Source organism: Mastomys coucha, unplaced genomic scaffold, assembly GCF_008632895.1.
Source record: "Mastomys coucha isolate ucsf_1 unplaced genomic scaffold, UCSF_Mcou_1 pScaffold11, whole genome shotgun sequence".
Classification (NCBI taxonomy): domain Eukaryota; kingdom Metazoa; phylum Chordata; class Mammalia; order Rodentia; family Muridae; genus Mastomys; species Mastomys coucha.
Window position 1 is genome coordinate 14,055,872 of NW_022196893.1, and position 448 is coordinate 14,056,319.

Below are 448 nucleotides of genomic sequence, written 5' to 3' on the forward strand. Positions count from 1 at the left end.
TGGTCGACAGGGTGGAGAGTCTCATAAACCAGTAGACCTTCATTCTTAGTTCCACCCTCATTGTGGATTATTCAGGAGGGGCAGGTATTGGGAACCAGAGCCCTGAAGCTCTGAGTTAGCCAAGTTCCTGGACTAGCTACTTCACATTTTTGGCTTGATACAGAGGTTTTCCATGCCCCTTTTAGGTAGGTTATATATTATACATACATTTCTATTAAATGCTCTTATTTTAAATTCTAAGATTCTTCAGCCTTTCAGCAGCTAGTCCTCTGTGTGTGTGTGTGTGTGTGTGTGTGTGTGTGTGTCTGTCTGTCTGTCCTGTTCAGTCTTCCTTTATCATAGGTTTCTTTTCTCTTAAAAATCTTCTATTTGAGCCGGGCGTTGTGGCGCATGCCTTTAATCCCAGCACTTGGGAGGCAGAGGCAGGTGGATTTCTGAGTTCGAGGCC